Source organism: Trachypithecus francoisi, unplaced genomic scaffold (assembly GCF_009764315.1).
Source record: "Trachypithecus francoisi isolate TF-2019V2 unplaced genomic scaffold, Tfra_2.0 Contig01440, whole genome shotgun sequence".
Classification (NCBI taxonomy): Eukaryota; Metazoa; Chordata; class Mammalia; order Primates; family Cercopithecidae; genus Trachypithecus; species Trachypithecus francoisi.
In genome coordinates this window covers 2747993-2762121 of record NW_022681431.1, presented here as the reverse complement: position 1 = coordinate 2762121, position 14129 = coordinate 2747993, and positions in this window count along the sequence as shown.

The window sequence follows — 14129 nt, the reverse complement described above, 5'->3', positions numbered from 1 at the left end:
TAAAATGGGCTCTGGTTTGGGGCTTCCATGTTCATCTCTGCATTTGTCTAATTTTAAGCAAGAATCTTGCTTAGTCAGTTTAGCCATAATTCCCCACTCTCCCTATCTGATCAGGTTCCTCATCTTCCACCATCCCCAGGTAATGTCTGATTACCCTGGCCTGCCTACAGCAAGAATCCTGTTAGGTTGCTTTAACCTTACGCCTGGTATTTCCTCTTAGTTATTTTCCATCTACTGACACCTCCCCTGATCCACTCCTTGGCTATAAATTCCCACTTTTCTTTGTACTGAAGCTGAGTCCAGTCTCTATCGCCTACTGCAAAAGCTCACTGCAGTAATCCCTATACCTATCATGATAGTCTCCTTTAATAGTCTCCTTCAACAAATGTCATGAAGAATCTTGTCTTTAATAGCATGAAGGTAGTCTATTTTACTTTTCAGGTAGTCTATTTCATGAAGCAAAGATGCAGTGTGTCATATACTGCAGCTGGAGTACTTTAGGTTTGTGTCAATTAATTGCTTATGAATATAATTTTAAAAATTGGCACTGGACACTAGACAGGGGAGTTGCAATAGAGAAGGAGTAATTTATACAGAACTGGTTGTGTGGGAGACCAGAATTTTGTTATGACTTAAATCAGTTTCCCTGAGCACTCAGGGGTCAGAGTTTTTAAAGACAGCCTGGTGGGCTGGGGGAAGCCAGTGAGCCAGGAGTACTGATTGGTTAGGTAGGATTTGATGTCATAGGAATTGAAGCTGTCCTCTTGGGCTGAGTCAGTTCCTGGGTGGCAGCTGTAAGATCGGGTGAGCCAGTCTATCAGTCTGGGTGGTGCCAGCTAATCCATTAAGTGCAGGGTCTGCAAAATATCTTAAGCACTAATCTTGGAGCAGCTTAGGGAGGGTCAGAATCTTGTAGACTCCAGCTGCATGACTCCTAAACCATAATTTCTCATCTTGTGGCTAGTTTGTTAGTCCTACAAAGGCAGTCTACTCCCCAGGCAAGAAGAAGCTTTGTTTTCGGAAAGGGCTGTTATCGTCTTTGTTTTAAATTATAAACTAAGTTCCTCCCATAGTTAGTTCAGCCTACACTCAGGAAGGAACAAGGACAGCTTAAAGGTCAGAAGCAAGATGGATTCAGTTAAGTTAGATCTCTTTCACTGTCTCAGTCATAATTTTCAAAGGTGGTTTCACTACTCTTGTAATCCTAGCACTTTGGGAGGCTGAGGCAGGCAGATCACTCGAGCCCAGGAGTTCAAGATCACCCTAGGCAACATGGTGAAACTCCATCTTTACACACACACACACAAACACACACACACACACACACACACACACACACACAATTAGCTGGGTGTGGTGGTGCATAGCAGTAGTCCTAGCTATTTCATAGGCTGAGGTGGGATGATCAGTCCAGGAGCTCGAGACTGCAGTGAGCTGTGATCATACCAATGCACTCCAGCCTGAATGACAGAGTGAGATGCTTTCTTTAAAAAAAAAAGAGAGAGAGAGAGTGAGAGAAAGAAAAGGAAGGAAGGAAGGAAGAAAAAAGAAAAAAATGTTGGATTTTATTTCAACTACTGCAGTAGGGGAGAGAGACTTCAGTATACAACTGAACGGAACCCTGAATATAGCAGAAACAGCTGAGGATTTATAGCCCACAGTGGAGTGAGGGGGTTAGTAGACAGAAAATTACAAAAGGGAAACATCAAGCATAAAGAGGATTCTTGCAAAACTAGCTTGACCAACTAAAGGCAGATTGAGGAGTTAGATAATAAGAGTGGGGGAAGAGAAACTTGATCAAATATGAACGTTGGGAACATTGTTGCTAAAACTGGGCTCTACGCACCATGGATACAGAAGACCAAGTTTGAGGTCCAGTTGGGAGGAGGGCTCAGAGTAGCCTGACTAAAGTTTGGTCAAGGAGGAAGTCTTTTTTAACAATGACATTCATTCCTCCTATATTCTTCCATCAGGATCATTTGGTCATCCTGTCCTGATGACAGAATCTAGAAGAAATAAATGTCATTAACAACAAAGGGGTTGGGGGAGGTGTCTGTGGGTAGAAAATTACTATGAGAAACATCAGGAGTAAGGCATTTATCAGTCTTACTTTTTAGTATTGTGCATGTTCCTCCCATACCATGCTTTTATGTGTATTTTAGTAAAAAAGTAAACTAATAATCCATGAGGAACAGCTATTCAGATAACCTTTTCTTATAAAACTTTAATAGTTTTGTTAGAAAGCAACAAATGAGCACTTAGCACTATATTTCTTTCACGTGGATTTAAAATTAGTCCTTCTAATAACTTTATTTTTTCTACTCTTTATGCTTTCCTATTATTTATCAAATAAATAAAACCTTTCCCTTTAAAACCACTTCCTCAAGTCACTTTTAGGGATTTTTCAGATTACTTTTTTAAAGAAATAATTAATGTAACTTAAAATTAAAAATAAAATACATGATTGGTATGAATAGTATAGGTAGATTAAGTTGAGATAATTGACAAAAATCATATATATACTATATTTGACAAAAAAGTAGTAAGAATGGAGGAAAAAACCCTAAATCCATAAAAGAGTTAAACATATTCAAATCCTAATAGTTTGGTGTCACTGTTGATATTAAATGGATTCTGAAAGCCATTAAAAAAAAGAAACCCAGTCAGTTATATGATTTAAGAGTCCCTATATGATAAAAACAAACCAACTTACCGGGAAACAACTTGCTATTTTGGGGGAATGAGACTGGATAGGAATTTCTCCTGGGGACTTGCTTTCAGATCATTAAAATGAATACAAGATCCATTCATATAGTTGGTACATATTAAGATGACTTGTTTAGTTGACACTCTGCTTAGAGAAGCACAATCAAGAAGCTCTAAATCACCCTACCTGCTGAGCCATCCAATCTGGAACACTCAGGGCACCTCTTGTAAGCTTTCATCACTTCTTCAATATATCCCCCATGTTCTCTGTAATAATATTCAAGTACTTTTTACACTTCTTCACATCTGAATAACTGAATGATTTCTGTTGGTAGAACATGCTTATTAAGGAACGAGAAATGTCCCAAATATTGTTAAGAGAACGGTTATCCTTTTGTTAATTCTCGGCGTAGCCTATTATGCATTGTAACAATTCTCCAAGTCTATGAGCATATTTTCTTTCCATTCAAGTATCTATGCTCCAAGAATATAACTGATATTGTTTGGGGCTAAACAATGTTTTGGAATTTAATAAACATTATTTTTACAGGAATATAATGACAGATCTCACTTTATTTATTTATTTATTTATTTATTGAGAGAGTCTCGCTCTGTCACCCAGTCTGGAGTGCAATGGCGCAATCCTGGCTCACTGCAAACTCCACCTCCTGGGCTCAAGCAATTCTCCTGCCTCAGCCTCCTGAGTAGCTGGGATAAAACCCACGTGCCACCACACCAGGCTAATTTTTCAGTAGAGACACAGTTTCGTCATGTTGGCCAGGCTGGTCTTGAACTTCTGACCTCTGGCAATCCACCTGCCTCAGCCTCCCAAAGTGCTGGGATTACAGGCGTGAGCCACCGTGCCTGGCTGTCACTTACTTGATTTTCAATTTAGAATTATTAGGGCATTTTTAGTTGCAAATGAAAAAAATCAAACTCAAATTGGCTTAAACAAAAATGGAGAATTAGGCCATGTAATTCCAGAAACAGTACTTGCCTCCAGCATTTCTAAATCTATGAACCCCAAAAACTTATTAGAAATTGGTCCATCACCGTAACTTGGCTATGCTTTCCTCTTTGTTAGAGTTATTCTCAAGCAAGCTCTCTGTGTGGGGAGGCAGTTGATCGCATCTCCAACCTTAAGCTGATATTTATTAACATTCCCGTCAAAAGTAGTCTCTCTCTTCCCAATAGTTCCTGAACAATCCTTGGAATGAAGACGACATAGTTTCCCGAAGAATGTCAGAGTGTCTATTCTGGAGAAGTTCACACTCACCTGCACAAACTAGTTTACGCAAGGAAATATGTTTTTTGTACCACTGTTTAAAATAGAGGAGAAACGCAAGCAACAAAAGAATGGTTAAGTACATTCTAATATTCCATCCTGTAAGACACTCTGCCTCAATTTCTTTACTGGACTTCTGACTCGTCTCTTTGATTCTCCACTGGCCCCTCCCAACTAACCCTTCACACTGCAGTATCAGTGGGATGTTACAATAAAAATTAGTTATGTTATTCTCTGCTTTAAATCCTTCCATTGTTTCCCATTGCTTTCGTGAAAAATACCAAAATTCTGCACAACTCCTCGGGACACTGTCTGATCATTCTGGGCTTCTTCTTGGGCCCACCTCCCACCTCTCCTTCCCTTTCTCCAAGCCCCTCCCATTTTGGCTTTATTTGTTGGACCCGTCATGCTTCCAATGGCCAAAAGGACTTGGCATGTGTTGTTTCTACTGCCCATAAAGTTCTCAATTCTACTCCTCTCTTTGGTTTGTTAACTTCTGTTCACCTTTCAGACCTCAGGTGAAGCCTCATTTCCTCACGGAAGTAGTTTTTAAAATCCCAGCCCAAAATCATACAAATGTTCCTTCTTTCAGGGCAATTATCTCAGCTTGTAGTTATACATGCATAAGTGGGATCTCATGATGAAAGCCTATCTCACAATGCCATGAGAGCAGAGGCCAGGTTTGCCTTTACTTATCCCTGTGCCTGGTAGAGTGGACACTCACTATGTAATTGTTAAGTGAATGGATCCAAGAATTTAACTAGTATCTATTGCATTACTTGTAAGAAGCAAAATGATGCAATGATTCAAAAGAAAGATTTTTGTTACTAATGAACCAAGAGACCGAATGTACTTGGAGTAGACAGAAATGAATAGACTATATAGAAGGATCAAACATTGGAAGGAAATGCTTATTAAGATAAAAGAGATAACACAGTATGTCTAAAAAATAAAAAAGAAATACTCTAATTCAAAGCACTTGAGATCTAGTCCTCACTCCCGAATTTGTATAAGCAAAAGTATCTAACTGTGTTAAAACACAGTGTTGTGTATGACTTCCATTTGCCCTTTCACATTTTTTTGTTTGTGTTTTTGTTTTCAGACAGGGTCTTTCTCTGTCACCCAGGCTGGAGGGCAGTGATGTAACCACAGTTCACTGCAGCCTCAACCACATGGGTTCAAGTGATCCTCTCATCTCAGCCTCCTGAGTAGCTGGAACTACAGGCACATCCTACCACACCCAGCTATTGTTTGCAGAAATGAGGACTCACTATGTTGTCCAGGCTGGTCTCAAACTCCTGGGCTCCCACCTCGGCTTCCTAAAGTGCTGGGATTACAAGCACGAGCCATCGTGCCTGGCATTTTTTTGTCCTTCACCATATTGCTCTGTAATTTAGTTGGCTGATTACTGCGGACTGCATCACTGGGTTTCCTAGATCCCTGGCTACCAATTCACTCTGGTTTGTGAAAGCAATTGTCATAGGTCAAAGGGAGATAGGTGAGGTCAGGCCTTTCTTTCCCTGGCTTCATCCCCGATGGATGTATATGGACTAGCTGCATTTCCAGACTAAAGTCACAGTGTTGTCAGACAGACCTCTCTTTCTGGGTTCACTCCTTGCTCCTTCAGGTCAGACAGTACAGATTGCCTCGACCGACATCTGAGTAACAGCAATCGGCTACTGCACTATGTTTTGTGGATTCCTCTCCTTGCCACCACACCATTGTAAATTGGGTGCTTATTGAACTCTCCTCAAATTACCTAAATTGAATGTACTGTGTGTTTCCTGCCAGGGCTCTGCAGATTCACTCATCATCTTTGAAATAGGGAGAATATCTGCTCTGCCTAGCTCCTAGGATTGTTGGGAGAAATTTACCCAATATATTTTTCAGTGCAATTTGAGAATTGCACTAAATGAAGTCCTTTATAAAGGCAAGGACTGTTATTCTATAGAACCTTATGCTCGGCACATGGTCAGCATTCAATTTTCTGATGTAAAGTATTCAATTTACTCAACATATTACAGATGAAATCATCTTTGGTGAGCAAAAATGGTCTCATGAATAGTATTAATAGATTGGCCTTTAAGTGTTTTGTAGAAGCACCAAAAATCTCTCACCCACGAGTCTACCTCAAGTTTCTGAAATTCTAATAATAATACCTCCAATTATAAAGGTCCCAGGACTATATCAGGCACCATGTGCACACTTTATATGCAGCATCTTCTATAACACAACAACCCCTGGTCGGGCGCGGTGGATCACGCCTGTAATCCCAGCACTTTGGGAGGCTGAGGCAGGCAGATCACCTGAGGTCTGGAGTTCGAGACCAGTCTGACCAACAAGGAGAAACCCTGCCTCTACTAAAAAATACAAAAATTAGCTGGGCATGGTGGCGCATGCCTGTAATCCCAGCTGCTTGGGAGGCTGAGGCAGGAGATTCAGTTGAACGCTGGAGATGGAGGTTGTAGTGAGGCAAGATCATGCCATTGCACTCCAGCCTGGGTAACAAATGAAACTCCATCTCAAAAAACAAAACAAAACAAACAATAACAAAACCAAAGAAAACACAACAACCTCATTTCACAAGAGAGGAAAATGATATTCAGAAATATTTAACAACTTGCTGGTAAGAAGTAGAAAGACCTTAAAACAAAGGTCTATACAGGTCTATACAAAGGTCCAAAGCTTTTATTCTGCCTGCTTCTCATATGACCATTTTGGAATAACGTTTTCAAGTTGGAGTTATCCTGTTATCTGAACAGGGTGCATTCATTTTATACATGAGCAGAGGTGAATTTAACAGACAAGTAGCTCAGTGCAGGTGTTCTGAGTCCTTAAGGCATGACTATAGGAGAAAATATGAAACTCAAGGTATAGATCCGGGTTTCCACGAGCAAACAAGATTTCTACTTTCCAGCGCTTCCAAAGGGTGTAGCTGGAAAGACATAGGGACAAGTGTTGCCTCTGTTATTTCAAATCCAGTTCTGCTTTTAGTTATGCACATACCTTTTTATATCTTAGGCAGAGCTTTGGATCTTAATAGGAGATGATTCTCTTCATGTATCTCATCTGCACTACATTTTCTTAATGCTTTTGAAGTTCTAAAACAGTACAAGACAAAGTTAAAAATTCTTTTCTTTGCTGCATCCTTCCAATTCAAACCAAATATTAATAGTAGAAGCTCTAAGCACGTACAATAGCCACAGAATAAAATCAAGAATCTCTTTCTGGATGACATAAGCCATACAAAATTAAGAGACGTGTCAGAAACATCAGGGAAAATAAAAGCTGCTTAGAAATGTAGTGAAGAGAGACATGTACCATCTAAACAGCCTCAAATTTATATCCCCTTTTGCTTTTATCTGATGAAATAAATGGTACATGTGAATTGCTGGGAAAGTTTTGCCCATTAAACTTTGAAATTATCTCCTATTGTTCATGTAATATAATTAATACAATTACTATGGGACTAATGATTAGTGCATGATTAGTAATGTTTTAGGGGAAACAGAACTTTTTCAGGTCTCTGCAGTTTTAGAGATATTTTAATTTGACTCAAAAGGCTAATCTTCAAACTTTTGAGTAATGGAAAACAAGTTTTTAGAAAATCTTTCCCATTTCCTGTGTTCATGCATCAATTTTAAATGGCCAATTGTGTACTATTGTGAGAATCGCTATAAATTCAAATTTGCTTAACAGGAAAAGATTGATCTGAATTAGCAAAAAGATGTAAACAATAAAAAATATGTACTGCCCTAAAAGTCAAAATACCTGGGTTATACTTCAGACTCTGCCTCTTCCTATACATAGACTTACGAGTTAACCTGTTTTTTTAACCTGTAAGACAATCTTACAGCTGTGAATGAGGTAAGTAACACTTGCAAACTATGAAACACATATAAAAATTGGTCATTTTCTTATGAAATATGTATTTTTTGTGAAAGTTCTCGGTTTTTTTGCAGGTAATTACTTATTTTATATACAGCCTCTTTTATATACATAGTCAGTAAGTAATGGAATCAGAATTTGAACACATGATTAACATAAAAAATCATGCTCTGTATTCCATACCGCTTATATGAAGACTTCAGAAAAATTACTTGTTCTTAACCTCTATTTCCTCTGCATAAAATGAAAATAATATCTAGCTCACAAGGTCATGCTGAAGATCAAGTTAGTCTAAACAAAACAGCAAAGCAGAAATCTAACACATGGTAGATCCTCATTGTTGGTCAAATCTAAAATTTAGAACTATGGCCGATTACATTTAAAAAGGTAATTGGCCAATAGACATTCTATCCCATATGCCCTCATTACAAACTGACATTGATGTAAGTCCACCTGGCAGGTATCTAAACCTCATCTCTACTAAAAATATAAAAAATTAGCTGGGCATAGTGGTGGGCACCTGTAGTCCCAGCTACTCTGGAGGCTGAGGCAGGAGAATGGTGTGAACCCGGCAGACGGGGCTTGCAGTGAGCTGAGATCGCACCACTGCACTCCAGCCTGGGTAACACAGCAAGACTCCATATCAAAAGAAAAAAAAAAAAATCATACACCACAATTAAGTGAGATTCATGCCTGGAATGCAAAGATAATTCAACATAAATGTGATAACGTAATTACTGATAGACACAGAAAAAGCATTTGAACAAAATTCAAGACTTTCAAAATAAAATGGCTCAACATAATAGGTAGAGAAGGAATATACCTCAACATAGTAGAGGCCATATATGGCAAGCCCATAGCTAATGTAATACTCAATGGTAAAAAACTGAAATCATTCCCTGTAAGATTAGGAGGAACACAAAGTTGCCCAGTCTTACCAGTTCTATTCAACATACTGCAAGTCCTTGCCAGAGAAATTAGTCAAGAAAAAAAAATGGAATCCAAATCAGAAAGGAAGAAGCAAAGTTATTTCTTTTTGTACATGACATAATCTTATTTATAGAAAACTCTTTAGAGTTTGCCAAACACTGTTAAAGCTAATCCATGACTTCAGTAAAATTGCAGGACACACAACCAATATATAAAAATCAGATGTGTTTCTATACACTAACAACAAACAATCTGTAAAGGAAATTATGAAAACAATGCCATTTACAAGAACATTCGAAAGAATAAAATAAAAATAAGTTTAACCAAGGAAGTGAAAGACTTGTACAATGAAAACTAGAGAACACCGATGGAAGAAATTGAAGACACAAATAAACAGATATATGTGTTCATGGACTGGAAGAACTAATATAGGTAAAATATCCATACTACTCAAAGTGATCCATAGAGACAATGCTATCCTCATCAAATTCCAATGACTTAAAAAATGTAATTAAAAAAAAATAGAGAAAAAAATTCTAAAATTCATAGGAAACCACAATAGACCAAGAGTAGCCAAAGTAGTCTTGAGAAAAAAACCAATCTGGAGGCATCACACATCCTGATTTTAAAAATATATTAAAAAGCCACAATAATTAAAACAATATGGTTCTAGCACAAAGGCTGATACATAGACCAGTGGAGTAAAATAAAGAGCCCAAAAATAATCTTAGACATTTATCATTTCATCTTTAACCAAAGATTACAATAATTTACAATGGGGAAAGGATAGTCAACAATAATTACAATGAGGAAAGTATAGTCTCTTTAGCAACTGGTGTACAAAAATCTGGATAACGAGATGCAAAACGAATAAAATTGAATCCTTATCTCTCATACCATGTGCAAAAATCAACTCACAATGGAATAAAGAGTTAAATGGAAAACTTCAAACTATAAAACTACCAGAAGAAAACAGGGGAAAAGCTTCTTGACATTAGCCTTGTCAACGATTTTCTGAATATAACAACAAAGCACAGACAACAAAAGCAACAACAGGCAAGAGTGACTGTTAGCAGTGGTAGTTATCTATATGAGGCTGCAGCAACCTCAATTCTTGCCTCCTCAGAAGAAAGAATTTGACTGAGGGGCATAAGGCAAGTTTTAGAGCAGAAGTGAAAGTTTATTAAAAATATTTACAGCGGGAATGAAACGAAAGTACATTTGGAAGAAGGCCAACCAGGTGACTTGAAAGACCAACTGCGTGACTTGACCTGCTGACTTGGGGTTTTAAATGTTGGTGTACTTACAGCGTCTGGTATTAGTTCTCTCCACTCCTGAGATCTCACTAGGATGTGGCTCCTCACCAGTTTCAGGTGTTTTCTATTGGACACTGCCTTTCCCTGGTGCCAGCTGTGACCATTTATTATTCTAGAGAGGCAGTTAATAGCGCTTGACCATCACCTGATGGCTGCCTGACATTCCTGGTGTGTGTGTGCGTGGGAGCCCTCACCTGCCGTGCTCATACCTAACCAGCTACCTCCTTTAACAGGACTATATTAAACTAAACTAAAAAACAAACAAATGAACAAAAAAAACCTTCTGCACCATTAGGCAATATTCCACAGAATGAAAAGATAATCTATAGAATGAAATAAAATCTTTGTAAACTATGTATCTCATAAGGGGTTAATTTCCAAGGTATATAAGAAACTCTTACAACTTAATGGCCAAAAAAAAAACAAAAACAAAAAACAAAACAAAAAAAAACTAATTTAAAAATGGGTAAAAGACTTAAACATTTCTTCAGTGTAGACATACAAAGGCCAACCAGGTATATGGAAATATGCTCAACATCACTAATGCTCAGGGAAATGCAAATGAAAGCTACAATTATCTTTTACCTCACACCAGTTAGGAAGGCTAATATATATATATATATATATATATATATATATATATATATATATATAAATATAAAAATATTTGAAAGGATGTAGAAAATGTGGAACCCTTGTACAATGCTGCTGGGAATGTATGATGGTGTAGTAGCTATGGCACACAGTATGGAAGTTTCTCAAAAGGTAAAAATAAAATAGAACTACCTTATTATCTAGCAATCCCACTTCTGAGCATACATCCAAAAGAATTAAAATCAGGATCTTGGACAGATAGCTTCACTCATGTTCACTACAACATTCATGTAGCTAAGTTATGGAAACGACCCAAGTGTCCATTGATGGAGGAATGGAAAATAACATATGGTATACACATATAATGCAGTATTTATCATTCAGTCTTGAAAAAGAAAGAACTTCTGTCCTTTGTGACAAGGTGAATGAACCTGGAGGACATTATGCTTAGTGAAATAAGCCAGTCACCGAAGGACAAATACAGTAGACTTCCACTTACATGAGATATCTGTAACAGTCAAACTCAAGGAAGCAAAGAATAATGGGGTTTGGGAAAACTGGGGAGTTTTTAATGGGCATGAAGTTTCACTTATGCTAGATGAGTAAGTTCTAGAAATGAGCTGTCTCATGTAGTGCCTATAGTAACAATATGGTATTTTGGACTTCAAAATTTGTTAAGAGGGTAGATTTTATGTTAGATGTTATTTTCACAGAAAAACAAGAACAAAAGCAAAGGAATACAAGGCAACTGAGAGGTTTTGGACATGACTGTTACCTTGATTGTGATGATGGGATTACACGTTTGCACATCAAACTCATCAAACGTATACTTTATACAGCTCTCTATCAGTTACACCTAAATAAAGCTGTTAAAAATAAATGAATATATTTTACGGTTTTATTTGATCTTTTATTTTCATTTTATTATTTTTTAGAGACAGAGTCTCAATCTGTCGTCCAGGCTTCAGTGCAATGGCACAATCATGGCTCACTGCAGCCTTGAACTCCTGGGCTCAAGCGATCCTCTCACCTTGGCCTCCCAAAGTGTTGGGATTATAGGCATGAGCTACCATACTTGTCCTATTTTTCTATTTTAATTAGGAGTGTGACATAGGATATATTGATTGTGTTTGTGGTAGGGTCTAAGTCATCAGGCCTCTTCGAATAACCTCTGTTTTTCACAGGAATGGTTAACTACTGCAGAAATTTTCAGCCATGAGATCAAGGCCATGAGAGAATTGTTAATAGAAGGTAGAGAATAATATAATCTTTGGCTCTGGTCCATTGGTCCTCAGCATGCAGCCTCTCTAACTTCATGCCCTGATGGCTCAGACTCAGCTACGCTTTGAACTTACATACAAACATCTGTTTCCCAAGGCTTTCCCACAGGGCCAGCATCAAAGGTTTTTCAGGCAACATACATACTGTACTTGAAAAACCATCTCTCTTGCCTTCTGCATCTTCTTGTACCCCAATAAAGAAATCTTTCTCTCTCTCGGTCCAGAAGTCTTCCCTTAATTTTCATCATAGGATTATGGCACTTTTTTCAGGAGGAAATGTCACCTCCTTTTATATCCATCTGTCTCTATCAATACAAAACAGTTTGCCAAAGCATTCTTAAGGGGAAAGAAGAATCACACGACTGTGGAGGCTGGTAACACAACCAATTGACAGTTTCCAGTTTCAACTGGGCCCTGAATAGTGCTTTGTGTTTTTTTCCACTGTTTCCTTTTAACATTTCTCATTGCAAATGGAAAACTTGACTACTTCATTTAATTCCCTCTCCTGGCTTGCAGGACATGGCCCTTCACTGTAATCACGCTTTTCCTTTGCCTACCTATGAAAGCTTACTCATCCATAAAGAGATGTCAGTTTTTATCTCGTTTCTAAGATTCTTCCTGACCTTCACAAGCAGAGTTGAGCACTTCTACCCCTATGCAAATAGCACGTTTTAAGACCTTTGTTATATACAACGCTATCACTGATGTAATTATTTTGCATATGTCTGCCCATTCCCTAATGCTAGCAATTGTGGAGGTCACTAACATTTTTTTTTTTTTTTTTTCCTGAGACAGAGTCTTGTTCTGTCATCCAGGCTGGAGTACACTGCTGATGTCTAGGCTCACTGCAACCTCTGACTCCTGGGTTCAAACGATTCTTCTCCCTCAGCCTCCCAAGTAGCTGAGACTACAGGTACGTGCCAACACACCTGGCTAATTTTTTGTATTTTTAGGAGAGACAGGGTTTCACCGTGTTAGCCAGGATGCTCTTGATCTCCTGACCTTGTGATCTACCCACCTCGGCCTCCCAGAGTGCTGGGATTACTGGCGTGAGCCACCGCTCCCAGCCACTAATGATTTTTTATTCAACTTTACATCCATAAGGCTCATCATAGTAGTTCCGGGCCTGCTGCAGTGGGCAGATGTCATTTTTGTTTGCCCAGAGACGTTCATTTCAAAAACCACATCTATCCCATTTCCTATTAGTTTTGTGAGTTATTATTCAACCTGTCCTATTTTTTCCTCCCTCCCTCTAGACATAGTCCAGATTTTGTTAGTCATGTCCTATTTTGAGATTGATAAACAAATACTGGAAGGGGAATAAAAACCCTCCAGATTGTTCCAGAGTTGCTATGGGGCGGTGATATACTCCTGAGCCAGCCAGTGGCCACCACCTCTGATTGTATAAAGTATGAATGCCACTTTGGGAGGCCAAGGCATGCAGATCACAAGGTTAAGAGATAGAGACTATCGTGGATAACATGGTGAAACCCCCTCTATAGTAAAAATACAAAAATTAGCTGAGTGTGGTGGTGCGTGCCTGTAAGTCCCAGCTACTTGGGAGGCTGAGGCAGGAGAATCACTTGAACTGGGAGGTGGAGGTTGCAGTGAGCGAAGATTGCACCACTGCACTCCAGCCTGGACAACAAGAGCAAAACTCCTTCTCAAAAAAAAAAAAAAAAAAAAAGTATGAATGCTGTAGGAGAAAAATGCAAACTTTCTGGAAACATCTTGGGCAAGAAGCTCCACCCAACAGGGGTAATCACATCTTCCCTCAATCAAGAAAAAAACTGAGCCTTCTAGTCCTTCCTGTATCATGAGTGCTCCGGACAGCAAGATGGGTTTATGGAGCTCAGGACGACTTCCATTTACCTCAGACTTACTTCTTCAGAATGAGGGTAAAGGTAAACCTCTGCCTTGTCTTTCACTTGGAGTAAACCCACTCTGCCCATTTTGGGAGCATCAAGAGTGAACCAGTGCAAGGATGTGCACTTCTAGTAATGGTGAATAGGTATTTCAAACCTACTCATCTGCTAAGGACAACTAGAAAAATGGAATAAGAATTAACACAAACGGGGCTGGGCACAGTGGCTTACGCCTGTAATCCCAGCACTTTGGGAGGCTAAGGCA